The following is a 26,212-nucleotide window of genomic DNA, read 5'->3' as shown; positions in this document are numbered from 1 at the left end:
ACGTTCTGTCTCCCTTTCTGATATTTCCCACACATTTCTTCTCCCTTCCCTTATATTCCCTTTCACTATTATTTATATTCCCCAAATGAATGAGAACATATAATGTTTGTCCTTCTCCGATTGACTTACTTCACTCAGCTCAAGTATTTCTTCTGTTCCTTTTTCTCTTCTCTTTCTGGTGTTCCCATTATGCGTATCTTTTGTGATTGTCTCTCAGTTCTTGGATATTCTGTTTTGCCTTTTTCATTATTTTCTCTCTTTGGATTCAGTTTTAGAAGTTTCTATTGACATTTCTTTTCTTTTTTTTTTTTTATGTTCCAAATGTGATGGGTTTATTTTATTTTACTCTGATGCAAAACCAAAGATTTCCACTACAGCACAGAGACCAATATATTATTAAAAGGTCATGAAAAAGTGGTGTGGGACATGCAGGACGTGATGTACAAACTGGAGGGTTGGGTCATTTCCTTTGTAACGTGACACTACATTGTCGCTGAGGAACACATTTAAAATAACACTGTGGAACTCAACTGAAATGTGGCACAAACATGACAACTTCCAGGCATGCCTTCAAGTACCTCCCTCAGGATGCACTTGCGATCTCTAGACTTCATTGTGGGGAGGATTACAATTCTTTGGAAGAATAAAAAGTTCACACTTTTGAAATTTCACAGAAGAATTTTAAGGCCAAAACATAGTGGGTTCTCTTCACCTCCGGGGACAAATCGGATGCTTTACTCAAAACCACATTAAGCTTCTAGTTCAAATCCCAACCCAACCTTGTGACCTCCTGCATTGAAGTTCTTTCCGTCGATTAAAGCTGATAGGGTCAGTTTGACTCCTGGTCGAAGAGTCTGAGTATAACCCAGTCCAATCAGGCTGGCATTGTTTACTTTAGCAGATAGAGAAGTTCTACAATCCAGCTTGTATTTAGCAGCGATGCCAAAATGGGTATTGTTACTGCCGGCTGTCCAAGCAAGGTTTATTGATGTTTCAATCTTCTCATTAACCTTCTGGTAGATAGACCCTCCAAATTCAGTGCCATCATTCACATGAGTGTGCAGCTGGAAGTCTGCAGCCTTGTAACCCAGGGCAAAATTATTCTGTGACAGTTTGGATTTGGCTGTGTCAAAACTCATCTGATAGCCAGCAAGCCAACCTTCAAAGGCTAACACAGCCCAGCCATAGATGGTTGGTCCAGAAAAATCTATATCAACATTACTGCCAACACTGAAACAATCTCGTTTATAGGAAGCCTTCAATTTTCCACTCTTCTTTCCTGTGTTCGGTACAAATATGGTATCAAGAGTCAGTTTCAACCCTTCAGCCAACTTATTCTCCAAAGAGATTTCTGTTCCAAGAGTATTGTCTGTGTTCCATTTCTGGGTGAAAGTAAGTCCATAGTTACAGACCTTATATTTGGTCTCTAGGTTGCCTGACGCTTTCCCTGTATCAGTGTAAGCATGACCAGAAGTAGAAAATTCCACTCCACTACAAGACTTGGTTCTCAGGTCTATTTTGACCATGCCGAATCCATATCCTTTATTGAAGACATCCTTGGCAGCCTTTCCTAGGTCACAGTAAGTCGGTGTGTTACACATCTCTCGCCTCCAACCAGAGGGCCTGTCTTCGCTCCCTCTATTGACATTTCTTAAAGCTTGCTGATTCTTTCCTCGGCTGTGTCCTGTGTATTGATGAGCCCATTAAGGCATTCTTTGTTATGGTGTTTTTGATTCCTAGCATTTCTTTTAGATTTTTAGGATTTCCATCTTTTTGCTTATGTTAGCCATCTCTTCTTGCATGCTGTCTACTTTTTCCATTAGAATCCTTAGGATATTAATCATAGTTATTTTAGATTCCTGGTCTGGTAATTCCAAAACCCCCACTACATCTGAGTCTGGTTCGTTCTTTCTTTCTTTCTTTCTTTCTTTCTTTCTTTCTTTCTTTCTTTCTTTCCTTTTTTTTTTTTTTTTTTTAGATTTTATCTATTTATGATAGACATAGAGAGAGAGAGAGGCAGAGAGAGAGGCAAAGGGAGAGGCAAAGGGAGAGGCAGGCTCCATGCCAGGAGCTCGACGTGGGACTCGATCCTGGGGCTCCAGGATCGCGCCCTGGGCCAAAGGCAGGCGCTAAACTGCTGAGCCACCCAGGGATCCCCATCTGAGTCTGGTTCTTTTTTATTTATTTATTTATTTATTTATTTATTTATTTATTTATGATAGTCACAGAGAGAGAGAGAGAGGCAGAGACACAGGCAGAGGGAGAAGCAGGCTCCATGCACCGGGAGCCCGATGTGGGACTCGATCCCGGGTCTCCAGGATCGCGCCCTAGGCCAAAGGCAGGCACCAAACCGCTGCGCCACCCAGGGATCCCCTGAGTCTGGTTCTAATGCATGTTTTGTCTCCTTTTGTGTTTTTTGCCTTTTGACATGTCTTTAAAATTTTTTTTTTAAATGGACATGATGTGTCAAGTAAAAAGAACTGAGGTAAGTAGAATTTTTGAAAAAATTCAACTTTGTGGAAGTATAATTGACCAACAAAATTATAAGATATTTAAAGTATACATAGTGATGATTTGATATATGTATACATAATAGGCTTTGACCATGGATTTTATGTTAATTTGGCCAGGAGTTTTTTGTTTTTTTTTTAAGATTTATTTATTTATTCATTCAGAGAGAGCAAGAGACACAGGCAGAGGGAGAAGCAGAGGGAGAAGCAGGCTCCATGCAGGAAGCCCGATGTGGGACTTGATCCCGAGTCTCCAGGATCGCACCCCAGGCTGCAGGCGGCGCCAAACCGCTGCGCCACCAGGGCTGCCCAATTTGGCCAGGAGTTAAATTAGATTTACTGCTTGCTGTAGCTTTAGTGTCAGAGGCTGAAATTTCCTCTAGTCTTTTTTTTTGTCCTACTGTCTTTATGTTTTCCTCCAGACCTCTCAAATAGCATCTGAGGCTGGCAGTTCTTTCATCTGTAATCCCATTTTTACACAGAAGCTCTATTGATGTTGGTGAGGTTTTGGGGGAAGCCAGCATTCTATAGACCTGTGATTGGGTTTATCTTTTAATGAGCCTCTGTCCTTGGGTTGTGACCTTCATGGATGCTTCTCAATTCCCCCTCTTCTGCCTTAAGTGAGAGAGGAAGGGGAGAGGGGCTGGAGGTGGCTATTTCCCTCCCCTCGTTCCAGTTAGGCTCTTCTTAAATAGTTTTCCTTGAGGGCAGGCCTTATCAGATAACAGATAACAGAGGTCTCCATGCATATTTCAAAATGGTTACTTTTCATCTTGTGGGAAGTATGCAAGGATTTTTCTCTGATCATTACAGTAAGAAACCTTGTAGGGCTCCGGAGATAAGACTTACGAATGTGTGGGAGCACCCCCACATACACAAAAGACTGGCCACCCCTTGGAACTTTTAACTCTCAAGTGAGTCTACACGGAGCCCCCAGAGATTCCTCAGTTACAGTTTGAAGTGTTCCTACCAATATTGGCTCCAGGTGTGGGCTTCTGTTCTTACCTAGTAAGCTGTGGTTTTCTGTATTCACCTGTCTCTCTAGTTTTTGGATCTAAGAAGAGCTGCTGATTTTCAGTTTTTTCAGCATTTTTCTTGTTAAGACAGAGTGGCAGCTTCCAAACTCTTTCCATGCCTAACTGGAAATCAGAAGTCTTCCAGGAAGAGACTTCATATAAGCAATAGATGATCATGGGATCTTAGGAAAGAGTGTTAGTTGGGGGCTGCCCCTGAACTTACACTTCCAAGTTCACATCACCATAACTGAAATCTAACAGTTCAGAAGATGCCACTGCCACCATAACTGCCTCCAGCCCAAAGCTAACCCACACTGCAGTGTGGAAGCTGTCAGACCAGCTCGTTCACCACAGCAGCATCTACACATCAGGACAATATTGTCACTAGTCTCAAATTTAATAACAGTACTCTTTTGTTTGTTTGTTTGTATTTGCTCTTTGTTCCAGTTCCCAAGTCTCTATCATGCTCCCATCTTGTTTCCTGATGTCTGATTCCCTTTCCATCTTGCAATCCTGGCCCATATTTCTGCTCATCCTGCAGAGTCCTGCCTTCTGACCATTGCTTTCCATCCTTTAAGAACATTCCTCCAATGCATAGCCTGTTTGCCAGGATTTCTACCTATTTCTTTCTTTGAGGATTTGTCTGTAGACCCATGATGTATTAAGTGAAAACAGTATATTATCAAAAAGAATGTCAATATATTGTGTAATCCCAAGTCCATTTATATGTATGCATGTGCATGTGTGCACACATACACATGTGTGTATATACATGGGGGGTATGAAGACTAGAATTATACACATCAAAATAGTAACAATGAATATATCTGTGTGGTTGAGTTAATTTTATTTTATTTTTAATATGGAAAATAGTTTTCTAAATATCCATACTGAATATGCATTGTTTATGTGAAAAAGACTGTCGTGGGAGCATATTGAAGATTTTAATGTTGATCAGCTTATTTTCTGTGGCTGATAGCCTTTCTTTTTTTTCCAGAAGTAAACCAAATAAAGGATTGAAAACAGAAATATTCAGTGCCCTTGGCAATCTCTGTGTACAAATTTCAAGGCATAATAAAGTCCGACCTTACTCTTGCTTCAGTTAAAATATGTAAAACAGAACTGTGGAAAAAACCTTGTGAGATAATTGGAGGCATAGGACCATCAGTCATTCTTCAAAGATCTAAATTTCACAAATGGAATAGTCGAATTCGTAAGGGTATCTGTAAAACTGCATTGTCTCGTACATTCCAGTTTTGGGAATTTCTTAAATGACATGAAGTTGTCAGCAGATTTTTTAAGACTGAGAAGCTTAAAAGCAGTTTCTCAGAAGAACTAGAGGGACCCAGTAAGATTGCTCCTGGTGAACTATTCCCTCAATTCACTCGAAAGTCAGAAAAAACATGATAACAGTCACCATTTGCTGAGCATTTACCATGTGCCAGGAACTGCTGTTCTAAGCATTTTGCAGGGATGGTAGTGCTATTATTATTTTCCTCATTTTACAGATGAAGAAACTGAAATGTAGAAAAGATCAGTACTGTGTACAATGGAAGATCCTCAACATATGGGCATATGTTTCCCATCTAGTTTCACGAGCCTAGGGACCTACATCAGTTATGCCAGGACCAAAGTCACATAAGCTAAGACTGTTTAAATAAGCCTCTTAAGTTGTACCCATACTTGAGGCTGCTCTCAATAAATTCTGTTTCCTCCCTGAGGTAGAGGACTTTACAATACTTAACCTTTGTAATTATCAACAGTGACTCCAACAATGCCACCAAAAGCTAACAAATTCTTCAACAAGAGGCTTTTGGAGTCAGATACTAGAAATCTCTGTTATATCTGGATTATTCTGTGTTTTTTTTTTTAAATCAGATTACAGATTCTAGAATCCCAAGAATTATTTCTAATTTTGTTTGTAATATTGAACACAGGTTTCAGAAGAAAATGAACTCTTGGGAAGTTTTCATTTCAATAAAGTGATGAAAGGAAAGATGCTTCTTAGCAACTGTAGAAATGATTTCACCACGCTGCTCAGGAAAAGCATGTAAAACCATGTTGCTTTTTCTCAAAAAAAGAAAGCTTCCAAATTTTTAGGATTATTTTGTTTTTAACAGTTTTTTCTTCTCTAACAAAAGATACTGTTTTATCACATCCTCTACAAAGATCCTTGATGGTGTTGGACTTCTGGTAGAAGGACATTATCCATAATCTCGATTTTTGAGTCAAAGATGGTATATTAGGATGAGTATAACCCCGTTTCTTATTACTGCTGTTCTCCCAGCAGTCAGAGCAGTGCTAAGGCACAACATGGCAGAGAGCATTGAGTTCTCAACTGCTTACTAATCAAAACCTGTTTCATCCATAGAACATAAGGCCAACAAAGAAATCCTTGCTGTTATCAGCAGGGTCAAGAAGTTATACAACCAATTCTATAGTCACACCTTTTATATTGTATTGATCAAATGCCTCCAGAGTGACCCTTCCCTGATCTTAATTAGGTCACCATGTAAGGAGTTCTGGAGTTTTTTGTCAAGTTCATATGTCCTTGGGTTTGTCTGTGGGCTAGGAGAGTTACTCATCTCTTCCAGATGACTAAGTAGATGATTGTTAAGTTTTTCACACTGTCTTTGTCTCATATTGGGCATAAGTGGCATGCCAAAGGAGCTGAAGGAATTTAAGTAACCATATGCATGAGTTATCTGTTCCTGAAAGATGCCCTGTGTGGGAAAATGACATTGTTTTTCAGCATCTATGAAGATTCAGTAACAGCTGACTGAGAGAATTCTAAAAGGGGATCTTCATATTACCTTAGCCAAGTGATAAGATGTATATCAAAGGGCATTGATTCAAACCAATGTCTGGTAGCTTGGAATCAAATCAGACTGTGAAATGAATGGTAAGCCAATGTAATTCACTTATTCAATATTTATGAAGTACCTGTTATATGCCAGACTACTTGACATAAGTCATCAATGCATTTAGTTTAGGTGGTAAAAGACCTGGCTTCTGATTATTGCAGGGGAAAGACTTTATTGGGCTTTGGTTAGATCTATATCTACTACTAGTTTCATCTCAAATCAATGGAATAAAACCATGGCTCTGAGCCATGTGTGTCAGACACTTTTGTTTCTCAAAATTCTATATATTTTATCCCAGTTCACTCATCTTCAAGCAAATAGTCACACAAAAGCACAGATTGTTGAGGTTTGTTTGAATTATACTTACTAGGTCTTTTCTGTTCGGCGTGCCCCTACAAGTTTATTCACAGGGGTCAGCATGATTGTCCTGGATTTGGACAATTCTGGTTCTGTCACTTAACCTAGGCTGACACTTAACCCCCCTGAGCCTCAGTCTCCATCTACAAAATGGTCAAATTAATATCACAGGTAATGGCCTATAAGTTGGTGGGAATTAGTTAAAATAAAAGGCAGTCTTTTAACTGGGTCTTCAAGGAAGAATAGGCTCTCTAGGCAAAGAAGAAAGAGAATATTTCAGGTAGAGGAAATGTCACATGTTGTTATGTACATAGTGTAATATTTATTAACCACTAAGGGGTTATCAGTTTATTTAATCTGGATTACGCACATCCAAGAGCTGTGTACACTGCCATTTAATCACTCTAGACGTGGCTACTGCAAGAGCTTAAACTATTATTATCTTTGATCATCACTTTAATGTGACTTTCATTGGTGAAATTAGTAGCTAGTTTATTAGCATAAAGGATATTAGAAATGAGTTTTTGGTTGTCAAATTAGCGGTATTCAAGATATGTGGATTGGTGAATATATTTTGGAAACATTCCCACCTTGCATGAATGGGGTACAGAAATTTAGCAAGGTCTCTTTTACTCTTAAGAATGGAAGGAGAGGTGGGTAGAGGGATGGGGTAATGGTGATGGGCACTGAGGAGGGCACCTGACGGGATGAGCACTGGGTGTTATACTATATGTTGGCAAATCAAACTTAAATAAAAACAAATGTAAAAAAAAATAAAAAACAAGGACAGCACTCTGTTGCCTGGTTGGCTTAGTTGGTTGACATGCAACTTTTGATCTTGGGGTTATAGGTTTGAGCCCCACATTAGGTGCAGAGATTACTTAAAATCTTAAAAGAAAGAAAAAAAAAAGAATGACACCCCAGATTTGATCCCCAATCAATTGTAGGTCTAATGATATATTCTCCGATTCTTGGCTTCCAAAATCTGAGTGTATAGTTAGCTGAATCCTGCTGCAGAATGCTGTCTCATGTGCCTCAGGGGCCTACTGAAGTGAGGTAATGTAACTTCCTTGAAGTTTAAGCTAAATACATTGTTGTACTGTTTTATGCCTGTTTGCTACGAAATGTCTGTGTAGAAGAATTTGGTTTGAGACTTGCTTTCATTATAACTAAATAACCAGTTGTAGGAGAGTGGCTCAGTTTCCTCACATGTTTTCTAGAATTTTCTTTATCTACCAAAAGCAACCTTAGAGTTGAGGATGAGCAAACTGTCCTAGGTCAATTTGGACCTTATGTAAGGGCATAGAGGCATTGAGAGTAAGAAGAGTTTAGAAAGTAAGTTTGGGGCCACCTGGTGGAAGTCTTGTATATCAGTCTAGTAAGTGTGTTTGCAAAGGAGACGTCAGAGATTTTTAAGAAGGCAAGTTACATATGCTCAGATTTGTATTTAGAGAATAATCTCTGGATGTAGAGAGAGACCAGTTAAGAGTAGGGGTTCCAAACTATACCCATGAGCCAACCTTGCTGGCCACTTATTTCAGTACAGCGGGAGAACTAAGAATGGCTTTTACATTTTTAAGGGGATGAGGGAATGTATTTCACCGTATCATATGAAATTCAAACTCTAGTGTCTATTAATAAAGTCTTGTTCCATTATAGTCATGTCCACTCATCTACATAATGTCCATTGCTGCTTTGCACTCTAACAGTGGAGTTGAACATTTGTCACAGGAACTGTATAGCTCACAAAGACTAAAATGCTTTACAGAATTTACAGAAACTGCTGGCCCTTAAATTAGACAGTGATGCCATAGTCCACGTGAGAGATCATAGGTATGGTGATGAAAAGTAGGGAGAGGTGCTTCCTGAACTGAATTATAAGGACTTAGACACGGATTAAAGTTTGGTGATGAAGGAAAGGCTTCCCTTCTCCTTCATCTTGTGGTGCTGTTAAATGAGGAAGAGTATGCAGACAAATAAATAATTTGGTGAGACAAAAGGGGGTAGATGAAGATTTGGGTTAGGCTAATTGAAGCTGAGCTCCCTGTGGAAAATCTAGGAAGGAGAATCTCATATGTATGTATTGAGGGAAGTTGGGGCTAGGGATATAGACGTAGGATTTATTAAGATCCTATTTGAAACTCTTGCAAAGGCAGAACTGAGAGTGAGCTGGCAAAGAGAGAAAGAATGTAAATATGAAGAGATAAGGACTGTGGCAATCCCTCTGAAAATCTCAGAGGTTTTATGGTTAGACAGTGGGAGACAAACCAGAGAAGGAAGAGAATCAGAGGATAGTGTGTTTTTTTTTTTTTTTGTTTTGTTTTGTTTTGTTTTTTTTTAAGATAGTGTTTCTAAGCAGAAATCAAAGTTGAAGATCTCTTGCTTCAAGGAGGAATGGCTAACAGCGTCAACTGCTGCAGCGAGCTCAGGCTAGCTGAATCCGGAAATGGACTTACTGCATTCAGCAGTTGGCTTCTTACTGGCAGTAGGAAGCAGCTTTACTATGGTTAAGGATTGCTTACTTAGGATTTCCACTTGGAAGTCTCATGTGAAGCCTCAAAGTCAACATGATCTAATTGGAACTAATCATTTTCCCAATTCTGACATCGCACCACTGAATCAGTATTTCCTCTTCCAGTGATAACAACGTCATCTCGCCAGCTGTCTAGCCAAAAACCCGGGGTCAGACTGGACATGCCTTATTTTTCACCCCAGAGAGCCAATTCATCACCAAGTCACACTGATTCGATCTCCTTAATATTTCTTCGGCGTGTCCAGGCCTCTTATTTCCTCTGTCATTACTGTAAAGCAGTCTCTCTGCTGGACTCCTGTAGCAGCATCTGACCTGTTCTTTCCCATTTGTCCTTTCTTCTCCAATGTGTGCTCCATGGACTGCCACAGCGATGCTTTTACAAGCAAGTCTGATCAGGTCCCACATCCTTGTTTAAAAAGCTCTTTTCCCATTGCCCTGAAAGTAAAGTTCCAATCTTCGATATACTCCACAACTCTTATGATTTGTTCACTGAGTGTCCCACCAACACCATCCTGTACCATTTCTCCTGAAGTCTTTATGATAAGTATCACATTGGCCTTCTCCTAGTTTCTTGAAAATACCACATTTCTTTCTACCTCAGGGTTTCTCCATCAGTTAATCCCTTGGCCTGGAATCCCATCCTATCTTATGTAGCTAATTCCTCTGATTGTTTGCTTGATCAGGTTATGCTACTTCTTCAGGAAAACCTCCAATTCCATATCCTAGGTGGGTCTTCTTACCATGCACTCTCAGATCTGGAGTTTCTCTTCTCTGGAGACACGTAGGTATTATTTGGTGTTTGTTTTCTTCTCTTGAAATCAGGAGCAACATCTGTCTGGCTTCCTGCTTTGACCCCAGTGCCAGGGACAGAAAATGCCTTTTTCACTGAGTGATTCCTTGTGGAATGAACACATGTGGTAGGAATGCAGAGATGGTGGCTTTCATAAGTTTTGGGTTCGATAAGTTTTCCATAAACTTGGATCCCAAAGGGAAGGAGACTAACTTAGTAATGGCAAAAACAGATTCAAACGAAAAAGAAAGATTCAAAATAGTTTTTTTAAAATTGTTGTTGTTGTTTTGTTTTTAATAGGTAGGGAAGGTTTGAATAGACAGTTGACCCTCAAACAAAGGTTTGGATTGCAGGGGTCCACTTAGCAGCAGATTATATACAGTGCAGTACTGCCAATGTCTTGTCTTTTCCTTATCATTTTCTTAACAACATTTTCTTTTCTCTAGGTTACTTTAAGGATATAGTACAGAACACATACAACATTATCAATACATAAATTATCATTATCAATTATCATCAACACATAAATATTATCAATAAAGTTTTCAGTCAACAATGGGCTATTACTAGTTAAGTTTTTGAGGAGTCAAAAGCTATATGGATTTTTGATGGGGGAGGGCTTGGAGCCCTCTTACCTCTGCATTGTTCAAGGGTCAGCTGTATTTGCAGAACACAGCAAAGGAATTCATAGGAGAAGTGGAGTTCTGAGACAGACAGTAGGAGAGGGATAACTGGTGAAGTGGGGGAGGAAACAGGAGCACAGGAGCTAGAGGTGAAGTAGAAGGTCCAGTGACACAAAGGAGGGAACTGGCTTCAGATACGGCAGGAAAGTACTAAGTGTTGGAGTCACAATAAATAATTGTGGATATTTTATTTTATTTTTTTAAAAAATATTTTATTTATTTATTCATGAGAGACACAGAGAGGCACACAGAGAGGCAGAGACACAGGCAGAGGCAGAGACACAGAGGTAGAGGCTCCTGCATGGAGCCTGCTGTGGGACTCGATCCTGGGTCTCCAGGATCATGCCCTGGGCTGAAGGTGGCGCTAAACCGCTGAGCCACCCTGGCTGCCCAATTGTGGATATTTTAGAAGAAATACCACTTTTGTTGAGAAGCACGAAGTCACTATAATTTGACTTGTGTCTCCACCAGAAGGTTTGTTGAAGTCCGAATCATCAATGTCTGTTAATGTGACCTACTTTGGAAATAAGGTCTTTGTAGATTTAATTGGATTAATATGAGGTCATTAAGGTGCATCCTAATCTAAAATGACTAGTGTCCTTATAAGAAGAGGAAAAATACCATGTGGCTACAGAGACTGGAGTGAGGCAGTTACAAGCTATGGGACACCAAGAATTGGTTGCTGCCACCAGAGGCTAGGAAAAAGCAAGAATTCTATCCAGAGTTCCAGAGGGAGGAGGAGAGCCCTGTTGGTACCTTGATCTTGGATGTTTGGCCTCCAGAACAGTGAGAGAATAAATTTCTGTCCTTTTTAGGCCACCCAGTTTATGCTATGTTAACAGCCCTAGGAATACAGTACAGATTTATACTCATTTTTTTTTTTTGAATGGCGGGGGATAGTGTTGTCCGCAGGACAGTGATGAAGGTATACAAAAGTCACTGTGAGGAAACACAGAGGGAACTGATTAAAATCTAGCAAAAAGCTAGCTGAATATTTCCTAAAACTTCAAAGCCACGATAGGGTCATTAAATAATAGAAAAATAAAAAAAGACAGGGGTGCCTGGGTGGTGCAGTTGGTTAAGTGTCCCACTTTTGATTTCTGCTCAGGTTATGATCTCAGGGTCGTGAGGTCCAGCCCCACACTGGGCTCTGGGCTCAGTGCACAGTCTGCTTAAGACACTCTCCCTTTTCCTTTGCCCCTCTCCACTGTGATCTCTCTCTCTCTCTCTTTCTAATAAATAAATAAATTGTAAAAAAGAAAAGAAAAGAATAGAAAAGAAAAGACCTTATGGAACAATGGAAAACACTTAGGTAAATATAATTTTTTAAGCCTTACATTTAGCTATATTCTTCCTGTCAGCTGAGCCTAAAAAGATATGAGTTGGAGACATCTTTTTTTCTAATCTTTTAAAAAAGAAGTATAACAACTCTCAAAAAAAAAAAAAAGATTACTTTCTTGGTTGTAGTTTCTTATTTGAGAAGCTGTGAACAACATAACAGCAACAAATTTCTTATAAGATGTAGATTCATTTCATATTTAGGCACCTACTCTGTAATAGATCTCTGTTTTCTCACTCACTTTAATCATGACTAAATCTAGGTATTTTGTTTTCTTATTAATAAGAGAAAACTAAACTTTAGAGATATGACCCAGCTAGTATAGGGGCATTGTTGAGCCTCAAAGTTCCCTTACTTTCTAACTTCTTCTTTTTTTTTTTAAGATTTTATTTATTTATTCATGAGAGAGACAGAGAGAGAGAGAGAGAGAGAGAGGCAGAGACACAGGCAGAGAGAGAAGCAGGCTCCATGCAGGGAGTCCAATGTGGGAATTGATCCTGGGTCTCCAGGATCACGCCTTGGGCTGAAGGCGGCGCTAAACCGCTGAGCCACCCGGGCTGCCCAATTTCTAACTTCTAATATTTTCTAATTCTTTCTACATATCGGGATACTAGAAATGTTTTTTAGGTGGGCATTTCTTAAATTGATCTTTAATAACTGTCAAGTGCATAACAAAATGTAAATTCAGTGGAGATAGTTCTTCAAGGGTCTAAGTCTGCAATCTGAGTAAATAGCTTTCTGGAGATCTATTTTGATAAAGAAGACAGTTTAGAATACCTAAAGAGATGAATGGATAAACTATCTTGCTCAAACGCTTCTCTGTTGCCTTTTGACAGAAGCTATGGAGCAGTCTGTTCAAGTTAAATTCTGGCAAAAATCCAAAGTGCAAATATGAGGCATCATTGCTTGAAAGAAGACACATGTGATTTGGATATCAGAATGCATAAGGCAAGCTTAACATTCTATTGAAAGTTCAAAAGGCTGACTTGCATTCTTGCCTGGATAGAGGGTCATCTCACCTCTATGCCCCAATTAAAAATTCATTGAGTGAATAAGTTAATTTAAAAATTCCGTATTAGCAATATTAGCCTGGAAATCATATAATGGATGCTCCATTGTGGCTGTTTAGAGAGCATAAACTTTCCTAGCCTTGCTGCTATTGAACATTCTAATTTCATTGCCTGATCTGAAGGTCAAGGGCATGAACTTGATGAAAAAAACCCTCCTTTGGGGAATCATTAGAGGAAGTGTGCCCCAGTTCATCACCAGTGATCACAGAGGAGGGGGTACCAATGGTGCACAAAGCATACTTGCCCTTCAGTGACCCTCAAAGCACCCTGTGGCTCCATGTGTCTTTGACCAAGTTTACAGCCTTCCATTGCCTTTTGTGGTTATTGTGAAGCACCCAGGGGAGAAAGATGATCTCAGGTAGCCAGGACCCAAACTGTGCAAAGTTCTCGAGATCACAATCAACAGTGATGATTATTTACATGCAGTACCAATCGTGTGATCTTAATCAGTGGGATCAGGAACTGCCCTGACATCTATCATCCGGCGCTGCTTTTTGTACTACATCTCCTGGGCATTGAGATGGGAAACGATAGGAACTCCATAGACGACATGGGTTGTATAACAACATATTTTCTTTCCCACATCTGAAAAGCAGCGTTGGGTAAGCTCAACATTTGATTAAATCGGAATATCTAATGGATTATTAAAATAAACACCACATGAAGCCTTCTTGAAGTCTCTGAAATCTTCTCAGCTGCAATATAAAGATCTCCTCAATACACACAGTGCTTTAATGGCCAAAATCATGCTATCAACTACTCTTTCGTTGCAACTCTTTTATAATAGCAGTAAGTTATATTTGAGTTTTAAAAGAGAGAACTTGACATTTACTTTATAAGTTCATATAATGTGTTTTGTTCTTGTTGTTCTAGATGGTTTCTGTCTTTTATTGGCACTGGAAGGGGGGGACAGAACATAAATTAATGGTGAAGAGATAGAAGAGTCCAGGATATTCCACTGTTATGTCATCCTAAAATGCCAAATATATTTATTTATTTTTGCATGAAAGTCTTGAGATGGAATAAAGAGTAGGCACATGAAAAAAAAGTGAGAGAGACAAATGAGTGTGACAAGTTTCTATATGAATCATAGAAAATATTTCATTTGAGGATGGAAATTATACAAATGAAACAACAGAATGAGAATACTAACATTGTTTAGTTGATATATATCACTGCAAATAACCATCATGAGATGGATTATTTAGGCAAGAGTTGTTATTGGAATTACCAGAAACTTTCATAAAGGAAATTGAATAACAATTTAGTGAAAACTAATTAGGTTTTCTGTTAACAACATGAAAAATCAGTGAAAGATAAATAGTTCAGTGGCGATTTAAGGTAAATTTGTTACATTTTTCACAATGAGAAGTAGGATAATCATTAAAGAAAAATATCAAAGGTAGATAAATTTTTCAGTATAATCCATTGTGAAAAAAAATTTAATTCAGAGTACATAGCCTTTTGACCTCAATTCCCCTGACTGGGTTAAAAAAAACATGAGCAGGCTAGACTGTCCAGCTGATGACTTGGGGAAGGAATGCTGTTATTTTTAACTAGGCAAATACTTACAGAGTCATCTGTTTTGAACAAAGAAGACTGATAGTCCTGTTCTGCATTTTCCCTGTGTCTGGAGTCTGAACTTGGCTGACTCCAAATTAGGAAGAAACACCCTTGACTTCAACACAACTTTAGAATCAGTTAAAAGTCTCTATTAGCTGTAACATTTAGGTTTTCACTTACAAAATTAAGGCATTGACACATTTTCTAAGAACAAATGAAGGATTAAGAATCCAGAGTTGTCTGATGAAAGAGGTTCACAGCCTGAGTAAGTATTTTCAGTAAATCATTACATGATGTCACAAATGACAGTCCTACAAGCCTCAAATTGAGCAAACAACTAGTTCTGCAGAAAGAACCACCCTGCATCAAGGGATGACATTTGAAAGAATGCTATAAAATAGAATCAGTTGTTATGACAGTTTATTGCTCATTTCTGATTATTTATGTTTTACTTTCAGAGATTATCACTTGAGGTGGCAGCCTCAGAAAAGAGAAAAAATACACTCCATTATTTTTTTCAGATAGTTCACAGTAGAGTCTAAATTCATACAAATACAGGCTATAATGTTTAGCTTAACACTTTTAGGAAATCCTATTTATTTTACTTGACCACATGTAAAGGCCAGGTTGCATTTTGATAAGTGTGAGAGACTGAATTGTGTCACCCTAAAATTCATATGTTGAAGCCTTAACCCCCAATGTGACTATTTTGGGAGATAGGGTCTTCAGGGAGGTAATTATGGTTGAATAAGGGCCTGAGAATAGGGCCATAATTCCGTAGGACTGTCCTTTATGAGGACATAGTGTGAAAGCTGCCATCTGTAGACCAGGAAAAGAGCTCTCACCAGAAGCCAATGAGACCTGCACTTTTGATCTTGGACCTCTCAGCATCTTAAACTGGGAGAAATAAATAAATATTTGTTACTTAAACTGCCCAGTCTGTGGTATTTTGTTATGACAGCCGAAGCTGATTAAGACAGTAAGAACTGGTGTATTTCTGATTGTCCCTTTTTCTAGAGCATGGTCCTTCCAGAGCTTTAATTCAGAGCTTGCCAAGTTTTTGTTTCCTCAGCACCAAGACAGATAATGGAAAAGTCAGTTCTGTTCATAAGAAATTTTAGATTTAGAATTTTAAGTTCTTTCCTCATGCAATTTCAGAATTAGTGAAGTCTGAGATGGGAAGCAGTATGTTTGAGGCTCCAGACATCTCCAATTTTTGTCATTTAAACCCTGGAACAACAGCCAATAGTTTGCCATTTTATCTAACCACAATTTAGACTCTGCTGGGCCAAATCCCAACACTTTAGTTTCTAGCCCCAACCAGAACTGCGTAAATGCCCCTGGGGGTAGAGGGAGGTGAAGAGGCTTGGATCCTTGGCTCACCTCTGAGAGGCTCTCCTCACTCCAGAATTTTAGTCCTTGAATTCCCCTTACTTCTAAAGTCTTGGATGTTTTTTTTTTTTTTAATTTTTTAATATATATGAGTTTTGTATTTTATCTGAATTTTCTGGTTGTGCTTGGTAGGAGCATTGGCCCAGCTCAAACTATTCCGTTCTATTGCATTCATGCAGTTCCTTTGCACTTCATCTCATTAAGGGTTCAAAAAGTCATGTAGTACAGCTCCTCCATGGTTATCAGGCATAGACCAGAGATGGAGGAAGTAGAACATGGTTGAAAAAAGTAGGGAGTCTGAAGTCAGGCAAACTGAAGTCCTCATTCTGGGTCTCCTGCTTATCTGCTGGGACTACAGAAAACTGTCAGGTAAGTAGTTAGAAGTACCAGGTTAGGAAGCAGATGGGCTAGGCTAAATACTGGTTCCACAGCTAGCTATGTGAAACTTGCAACATTTACTTAACTCTCCACATTTCTTCTTTCTTTTTTTTTTTTTAATTTTTATTTATTTATGAGAGTCACACAGAGAGAGGGAGAGAGAGGCAGAGACACAGGCAGAGGGAGAAGCAGGCTCCATGCACCGGGAGCCCAACGTGGGATTCGATCCTGGGTCTCCAGGATCGTGCCCTGGGCCAAAGGCAGGCGCCAAACCGCTGTGCCACCCAGGGATCCCACTCTCCACATTTCCATAATGTTTCCACTTTATGGAAAAGAAACACTATAGTACATACCATCTAGGATTTTTTGTGAAGATTGAATGAAATTTACTGTACAGTATTTGTATCAATGAAGACTAACTCTTGTTATTATTTCTAATTTGGAAACGTTACATATTCTTACAAAGTTAATTTCTTCATGACCAACAACAAAGATGAATACCTGTCTCATTGGGTAGGTATAAGGATTAAATGAAGGTGAACATTAGTGTATGTAACAATATAGACTTTATAGTGCTCTGGTCATGGTGGCTACTCATAGTTTATTTTCCATCTTACAAACTTTCTCTGAGACAAAATAAGATTGTTTACATTTCAGATTCAGCTGGTTTATTTTATATGGATTCGGATTCTTGAAGCACAGATCATATCTTATTCATCTTTGTATCCCTACCACATGGCCCAGAGCCTGACATGCCAATGCATATTTGTTGAAAGAATGAAAAGTGAATACTGACTTACAATTCTATAGTTTATTATTCACTCCAGCTCCAGCACATCTCCTTGTTCAAAGTAAGAGCCAAATAAATATTTGTTGAATAAATGAATTATTCAGTCATAAAAAAAGCTTAATGGTTTATTCAGAGATAGTATCAATCTTTTTCTCCATCTGAATTTAAGAAACAATTATCATCTGGATAGTGATCTACTCGCTTCTGATAAATGGCATCCAGAGTTTATAGGGGAAGTGGGCCCAAGAATATTTCCTCATCAAATACAAGATCTCGACTCCTATTTATCAGTTTTGGTCACCAAATACATTTTCATATTATCTGATTAAAGGGTCATGCAGCAGGAATCTAAATTCAGATGATGGGGCAGTCTGTAGCTGAATTCAGAGTGGAAGCCATATGGCTTTAATCCTAAAGGATTAGAACCTAAAACAATAATTGAAAACTTTCTTCCTAAAGTGCACATACCACACATACTCTTAATCATGATATAAGTTTAACATTCAGAGGATAGATACAAATATGCTTCACCAAGTAGGAATATAATCTCCAAAGCATTATCAGTTGCCACTTTGACTGTTAAAGCAATAAATTAACATTTAGTGAATTTTTGTAATGTGTTTGGTATTGTGCTACACTTTCTGAACATTATCTGTTAATCCTCACAGAAACAACAGTGCTTTCATGAGATAGGTTCTCTTAGTGTCTTGTTACATACATGAAGACACTGAAATAAGTGCCTTTTTTAAAAAAAATATTTTTATTTATTCATGAGAGACACAGAAAGAAAGAAGCAGAGACGTAGACAGAGGGAGAAGGAGGCTCCCTGTGGGGAGCCCAATGTGGGACTCGATCTCAGGACCCCGGGATCACAACCTGAGCTGGAGGCAGATGTTCAACTGCTGAGCCACCCAGGCATCCCAAAATAATAAATGTTTTATGAATTTGCCCAAGGAACACAGACAATATGTGAAAGGCAGGTATTTTGTCCAGGTCAAGCCATATCCTGGTTTCTTAACTATTAGGCTCTGCTGCAGTGGTTCCCCCCACCAGAATCAATGTTTTCTTTACCACTCTGGAGTGAAATTCACAGATAATGTAATTTCCCTACACAGAAAATAATAATAAAATTTTTTTCTGCCTTTAATATACAGAGGAAATTCAAGGAAAGTAATTTTTAATAAAATAATGTATATTTCAATGTGTAAATGCTTTGACTTGATTATACTAGGAGAAATTATGATGTGGTCAGATGCTTACACCGATTTGTAGAATCTTTACAAATGTGTCAGCTATAAAAAGCAGAATGGTACTACTGTGTCAAATCAGAACTCAAATACCAGCTGTGGCACTGCCATTAGTGAAAGGATTTTCCCAAAATGATTGAGAATTTTTGGTAAAGTTTCAAACTAAACATAGTACAGTATTCCTTCAATTTACAGTTGTGTTGCATTCCTGGAAAATTCAGTTTACATGAAAACCATGTAAAAGATTTTGTGTTTATGTGTAAAACATGAGATAATTATAGGCAGGCTGTTTGTGTACATGAATGATCAGTGAGATGTTGTAAGGTCAGGAGGGATAAGGAATAAATTTTCCTTGTGCAGGATGATTCCACTCCTGGCGGGATGCCTATGGTTCCTGGCTCTCATTCATTAATTCCAGAAGCACCCTCCAAATCATTGCAGAATCCACAAAAAAACCTCCACAAGTTTCTAAATGGCCCACCATGGTGGTCCTGGCCCAGGTGAGAACTACTGCTCTATTGAATGCTCCAAAGAAACTAGCACTGCAAAACCACGGGAAATTACATAATGCCAGACAAGCTAATGGAATATGGGACAGAACTTTAATCATGTAATTAATTATTGAGTGGTTTTTAAGAGTAGAAATAGAAATAGAGTCTAAGAAGAATTACATTTTAGGAATGAAGAATAAGCACTTTCAGGGAGGACTCAGGGAAGAGCTCTTGCCCCACAATTGGGTCAGACTCTCTTTTAACATCCTGTCAGCATCCTGTGCATCTGCTTTATCGTACAGCAATTGTCATTAAGTAGATAGTTGTCTTTGGTTTATTTAATGTAGGTCTCTCTCATTAGAAGGTAAGCTTCAATATCTATATTATTTATGGATCATCACTAATATACATATTATTTGTATAAATAAATTTTATAAATCTTGTGTCATAAATATTTGTAAAATGAATATTTTGTGATGCTTGAGGGTTTTGGTGGTTCTGAAGTTTTATTGATATGGCCTGGATACTGGTAAATACATTTAAATTGTACACACTGATTTGTATATATTATGATTTGCATTCACATTCAAAGGCTGCTAATTAAACGCTGCAGATATTTAGCAGTGGTTTTGCAAGCAAAACTCTAGTGCCACCTTCTGCCAGGGAGAGAAATAAGCTCAGCTCATCTGCATTTTGAGAATCTTGATTTGATGTTCAGCTCTTTATGCTGCAGAATTTGATATTTTTAAAATGTTAAAATAATGGGGGCCAATAAACTCCCATTTAAAAATGAAAAATTTGGGCAGTCTATAAACAATGCTGACTGGAGGGAACAAAATTCCAGTTTTAGTAGTGGAGATACAGAGAGCTTCCTTAGAAAAAAGAAATTTTAATTGAGAGCTTTTGTCTTACTGATTCAATGTCATTGGCCACAGGTTTGAAAATTATTGCAAAATGCCACAGTTATTATGCAAGCATATACACAGCATATACCTGCTTCAGGAAAGCAGCTTTGTGAATAAAATTCTCACTGAAGTTATCAAGGACAGATATCATGGAAAAAACCATTTGAACACTAGTATCTCTGAAAATATTTGATCAGAAACTCTGCATATTAATGAAGTCTTTTATTTATAACAAAAATAAAATTCATGTTTCTTTATATTCATGGATAACCATGCAACTTGAAATGGCCATTTTCCCTGTTAAGATAATATTCTTTGTATGGTACTTTTTGTAATCAGGATTGTGCATTATGTGAATAAACAATAATATCCCAAGATTCTAATGGGGTTAGGTAATAGATGTGACACTGCTATGGAGCACGTATCTTTGTGCTGCACCGATGGAAAATTTTTTTCAACTTTTACTCCAAACTAGAAGGAAGAGTCTATTGCACTGGAAGGAGGATCAAAATCTTCTAATATATAAGCATAGAGCAAAGGTCAGTAAATTTTTTTCTTTAAAATATGAGTTAGTAAATATTTTAGAGTTTACAGGCCACAGGATGTCTATCACAACTATTCAGCTCTGAAGCTGTAACTTGAAAGCAGACATAGACTATGTATAAACAAATGAACACCTCTGTGTTCCAATAAAACTTTATTTACAAAAAGAAACAGTGGGCTAGATTTGGCTTGCGGGCAGTGGTTGCCAACTCCTGGCACAGAGATTTGAGGATACTGTTTCAGAATACAAAGCTCTGTTCTCTTGGGCAGAACCTCAGGGTTTGTTCCAGGGAGAGAGGCAGAGCTCCAGATCCTGGTGTCAGAGTGGAGGGAAGCAGGGCTTTTATGATTCAGCAGCCAGAGACTGCATCGTGATGGAGTGACCAGTAAAGATTATTAAATCCTTTTTGATAAATAAGAAAACACATTAATAGGTTTCAGAGATTAGAATGTGGACATCTTCAGGGGCCAATATTCAGTTTACCACAGCCCAAAAGTCTTATTACAAATTTCTACGATACAAATGCTAATAGAGTATATGGGAAAGTGGTTTTCCCTATTTGGAACAATAAGAAGGCTTTTCAGGTGAGTTTCTTGAAAAATAGACAGGCTTACTTAAAATTTATTTCCTTACCATTCATAAAATTTAAAAACTATGTGACAAACATAATACATTTGTTAAATAAGTGTCTTAAACTAAAATGGGATTTAATTTCCTAAAGGTGGGCTTTATAGATTTAATTTAAATATAAGTTATAAATTGATTTTAATTAATGCTATTTTCAACATGAGAATTTGTTTATAATATTGGATGGTAAAGTTATTAGCACTATAATCTAAAGCAATGAATAAAAGTATAGTCTAAGACACAGTTATACTCAAGATTTATTTATTAAAAATTTTTAAAATTTTTATTTATTTATGATAGTCACAGAGAGAGAGAGAGAGAGGCAGAGACACAGGCAGAGGGAGAAGCAGGCTCCATGCACCGGGAGCCCGATGTGGGATTCGATCCCGGGTCCCCAGGATCGCGCCCTGGGCCAAAGATAGGCGCTAAACCGCTGCGCCACCCAGGGATCCCTATTAAAATTTTTTAAAAAATATTTTATTTATTTATTTAAGAGAGAGAGACCATGAGGGAGCGGGGGCATGGGGAGGAGGAGAGAGAGGGAGAAGCAGACTTCTCACTGAGCACAGAACTGGAGGAGGGGCTCCCAGGCAGGTGGGGCTGGACCCCAGGACCCTGAGATCATGACCCTAGCTGAAGTGGGACATCACCAACCAAGCCACCCAGGAGCCCCTGGTTTTACTCAAGATTTGGAAGAAACTATTTGTTATTGCTTGAGAAGTTCAGGCTTCAATGTAGTTACAAATGATTAGGCAACTCTAGAGTTACAAAAGTATTATATGCCTGTTGGCTTTCTGGTTTATTTTGTAGGCTTATTATATGCACAAAGCATTATTTTTGAAAGACAAAGTAAAGAATGATATGCACCTTTTAATATGATACTTATGCCCCCCCTTTTTTTGCTGTATACAGAATCAGTTTTGGATCAAGCGAGATAAGCACATAGATTTCATCTTCAACTAAAATAAAATGATTTCTGTTTTTGCTCCTGATGCTTGTCTATCTTTCTCTCTTTCTCTCATTCTGTCACAGTGAAATGTCTCAAAAAATTATAATTCTTCATCACTAACCTTATGAAAATTGTCCCTAAGCCTGGGACAAGAATTCTCTCTTACTTCTCATCTACCTTCAAATATCACCATGCTGGAGATCAGTCATGTTTATAAAACGAATGCTAATAAAATAGAAAACAGGCGATCACAACAAACAAGAAAGGAACAAAGATTATGAAAACATGTAATACAATTCTCTTCTCTCTCTCTCTTTTTTTTTTTTTTTACAATTCTCTTCTAATCTGCACAATTTATGCAACGTTTATAGCAACAGTAAACTGACAGAGAAGCTGAGTCTTGGTACACAAAAATTCCTTCTTCAGAATAAAAATTTCCTTCAGATTTTCTGCTGTACTAGTAGAGTTTTTGTTGTTGCTGTTGTTGTTTTTTGTTTTTCCCTAGTTCAATTTGGTATGCATAAGGAGTGGTTGAAGGATGTAATTTGGAAGTGAAAGCTTGACATTATTAGTCTACTGTCCTCTGTGCAATTCTATGCTCAACAATAGTTAATGTCCTTCAATATTTCACATCAAAAATTGAGAAAGAACCTAATCAAATGAAATGGTCCCACTCTGTAGTGTCATATGGAGCAGAAAGACTCTAAAGAAATTTCTAACAAGGCTGCTTGGTCATTATCCATCATTATGAGTGTTAGAATTGCATGGCATCCCAAATTTAAAAATTAGTGTTTATATTTTTCATCATTTTTCTTGTAGAATCACTAATACCTAGCAACATATCACAGATATTCTAGGATTCCATAGATTAAGAATCCCTGATACGTGCTAAAAAATATAGCAGGAGAAGGGGGATACAGAGTGCTAGAGAATAGTGGGAGGTCCTATTGACATCTAGATCAAATATCATGAAGAAAAAAGTGACAAGCAAAGGAGAGTGAGTACATCTTGTTTTTATAAAAATGGCATTAAATTTGGAGGCAAAAATTCACCTTGTTTTGCAACAGAGGATTATACTGAATTCATAGTTATAATAAAACATTTGAATATACATGCTTATCTTGCCTCTTTCCTGAAATCCCACTAAAATGTCAGTGAAAGAATAATAAGGTTAATAAGAATAGAAGATATCATACCAAATGGGAAATGACAATGAACATTTGGAAGATGGAACTCTGTAGCTGACTAAGCAGAGCCAGGAAGCTGAAATCTAACGGCATACAAAGGAAGGAGTCAACAAGAAGAAAATGACTAACACCACAGTTTGCCAGAAACTGGAGGCAACAGATATCTCTGAAGAAGATGAGGGTGGAAATGAAAAGAAAGATGGTTAAAAGTCTGTATAAAGAACTGTGTTATTTGGCTATTGCTCTATAACAAACCACTCTAAAACATAGTATCTTAAAACAACTAGCATTAAGCTCACAGAAATTCTGGTCACCAGGAAGCTACATATAGGACAGCCTTGCTCATGTATCTGTAGTCCTCTGTCAGGTTAGGTGGGTAATTTTGCTGATCATGACTGGCCTGTCTCACATCCTTGGGGCTTTGGCTGGTATAGTTAGACTGATCCAGCTCTGGTCTGTGTGGTCTCTCATCTTCCAACAGGCTTTTTCATTAGGCAGAGGCAGGGACCCAAGAAAATGAGTAGAAGTGTGAAAAACTTCTTGATGCCTAGGCTTGTCCTGCTATATCATCATTTCTTCTATATTCCAGTAGCCAAAGCAAGTCAGAAAACCAGCTCAGACTCAAGGGTTGGGTAAATAACTCTATATCTTCATGAAAGTGGTTGCAAAATCATATTGAAAAGGGTATATACATAGAGAACAGAGAAGTATTGTGGTTATTTTGTTGCTATCTATTATAAAGAAGTCCTCAAATAATTTCTCTTGCCCTTTTTTTAAAAAAAAGATTTTATTAATTTGAGAGAGAGAAAGAAAGAGAGAGAGAATGAGAGAGAGAATGAGAGTGAGCATGAGTGGGGGGAGAGGCAAAGGAAGAAGCAGACTCCCTGTTGAGCAGGGAGCCTAGAGTGGGGCTCAATCACAGGACCCCGAGATCATGATCTGAGCCAAAGGGAGACACTTAACCAACTGAGCCACCCAGGCACCCCTTCTCTTGCCTTCATAATGAACTGGGTACTACTGACATTTTTAAAGTATTCAAAGAACAAAAATAAAGATTAGAATTTAAATATATGATACAAATTTTAAACTTTTAAATAATATTTATTTATTTCAGAGGGGGGCACAGAGAAAGAGGGAATCCCAGATTCCCTACCAAGCATGGAGCCCTACACGGGGTTCAATCCCACACCCCTGAGATCATGACCTGAGCCAAAAGCAAGAGTTGGATGGCTCAATGGGCTGAGCTACCCAGGCCCCCCCACCCCCCAAATTTTAAACTTTTAATTAAAAAGTTGGAAAACAAAGTAGAGAAAATTCTCTAGTGTATTTGTTTTTAATTGCCGCATAACAAATTACCACAAGTCTAGTGGCCTACACAATACACACCTTCATCTTATAGTTTGTGTGTGTGTGTATTAAAAGTTCTCTCCTTTGGGGTCATCCATGCTACAATCCACGTTTTGAATGGGGCTATGGTCTCATCAGTCTCAACTGGAGAAAAATCCAGTTCAAAGCATAGTTAGCTTCTTGCAGTTGTATGACTCCAGGCTGCACCTTTTTTATTCTGGCTAATGGCTGCCTTTAGATCCTAGAAGCCATGTAGAGTTCACTTGCTGTTCCTTGGCACATGAGCTTCTTCAAAATGTCTGCTCACTTTATCAGGCCAGCAAGGATAATCTCATACTCTAGTTTGCTAAGACCGTCCTTTTTTTTTTTAATATTTTATTTATTTATTCATGAGAGACGGAGAGAGAGAGAGAGAGAGTGTGAGAGAGAGAGAGAGGCGGAGACACAGGCAGAGGGAGAAGCAGGCTCCATGTATGGAGTCTGATGTGGGATTCGATCCCGGGGCTCCAGGATCATGCCCTGGGCTGAAGGCAGGCACTAAACCACTGAGCCACCCAGGGATCCCCAAGACAGTCTTAGGTAACATAATGTAGTCATGAGAGTGATAGCCCATCAACTTTGCTATGTAATGTAACCTAGCAAAGAAGGGAGTAATATACCATCAAATTAGAACAAAAAGACTAAGATAAGAAAATGAAAGGATCAAATCTGGTGATGTAGTGTCTGACGAATAGCCTAAATAATAGGGAAGTCAAAAATTTGAGATGAAGAAATTTTAAAAAAAGAAAGAAAACTTCCCAAAATAGAAGGATATGGAGTTCCAGGTTGAAATTATATACTAAATATCCAACATAATAATAGGAAAGAAACTTAAACACATCATTTGAAACTTAGGGTAAAATGCCTAGAAAAAAGATAGAGTCATATATATAGAGAATATAAAAGATTAATTGGTTGATTGGTTGTAGTTTCTATTTAAATTCCAGTTAGTTAACATACAGTATAATATTCATTTCAAATGTACAATATAGTGGTTCAGTACTTTCATACAACACCTGGTGCTCATCATTATAAAAGTACTCTTTAATTCCCATCACCTATTTCATCTATGCCCCCACCCACCTCCCCTCTGTTTTTTTCTCTAGAGTTAAGAGTCTATTTCTTGGTTTGCTTCTCACTCTCTTTTCCCCCTCTATTGCTTGTTTGTTTTATTCTTAAATTCCATGTGAGTGAAATCATATGGTATCTGTCTTTCTCTAACTTATTTCACTTAACATAATACTATTTAGCTCCATCCATGTAGTTGCAAATGGCAAAATTCATTCTTTTTTATGGCAAAGTAATATTCCTGTGTGTGTGTGTGTGTGTGTATGTAAGGGATCAGGATTTATTTATTTATTTATTTATTTATTTATTTATTTATTTATGGATCAGGATTTAAAATGGCATTTGATTTCTGAACACTAACCCATAAATCTAGGGAACAATGAATAGTGATTTCAATATTCTGAGTAAAAGTTATTTCCAATGTTGAATCCAAGAGTCAACTACTTAGTTTTTTCCAGTAAGGTTAGAATAAAGTCATTATTTTATAAGTAAGTCTTTAAAAAATTTAACTCCAACATATCCT

The 26,212-nt window shown here is 38.0% G+C and overlaps 1 pseudogene; it reads right to left on the bottom strand.

The window, feature by feature from the left end:
• Positions 1 to 290: 290 nt before the first annotated feature.
• LOC140603066 (non-selective voltage-gated ion channel VDAC3 pseudogene) lies at positions 291 to 1,633 on the bottom strand (annotated as a pseudogene).
• Between the last annotated feature and the right edge of the window lie 24,579 nt (positions 1,634 to 26,212).

Source organism: Canis lupus, chromosome 13 (genome assembly GCF_048164855.1).
Source record: "Canis lupus baileyi chromosome 13, mCanLup2.hap1, whole genome shotgun sequence".
Lineage (NCBI taxonomy): Eukaryota > Metazoa > Chordata > Mammalia > Carnivora > Canidae > Canis > Canis lupus.
This window is presented reverse-complemented; position numbering and strand designations above follow the sequence as displayed.